Below are 305 nucleotides of genomic sequence, written 5' to 3'. Positions count from 1 at the left end.
AAAAGAAAATAAAAAAGAAGTTAAATAGAAACAAAAAAGAAATAAAAGGAGATAAAAAGAAATAAGAAGAAATAAGAAGAAATAAAACGAAATAAAAAGAAATAAAAGGATAAAAAATAAATAACAAAACAATAAAAAGAATTAAATAAAGAAATAAAAAGGAATAAAAATGACTCAAAGGGCGACAAAAAGAAACCAAAAAAAGCAACAAAAATGAAACAAAGAATAAAACAAAAATAAATAAAAGATTTAAAAAGATTTAAAAAGATTTAAGAAGATTTTAAAGATTTAAAATGATTTAAATG

The 305-nt window shown here is 17.0% G+C and overlaps 1 protein-coding gene across 1 annotated transcript in view; it reads right to left on the bottom strand.

The window, feature by feature from the left end:
• Positions 1 to 305, bottom strand: part of ETH_00037980 (uncharacterized protein) — a gene marked incomplete at both ends in the record, with an annotated part of 4,674 nt that overhangs the window by 2,175 nt on the left and 2,194 nt on the right. The gene's annotated exons all lie outside the window — the stretch shown is intronic.

This window comes from Eimeria tenella, genomic scaffold (assembly GCF_000499545.2).
Source record: "Eimeria tenella Houghton genomic scaffold, Eth_scaff2779, whole genome shotgun sequence".
Lineage (NCBI taxonomy): Eukaryota > Apicomplexa > Conoidasida > Eucoccidiorida > Eimeriidae > Eimeria > Eimeria tenella.
The sequence above is the reverse complement of the archived record's forward strand: the minus strand, read 5'-3'. Positions and strand labels throughout refer to the sequence as shown.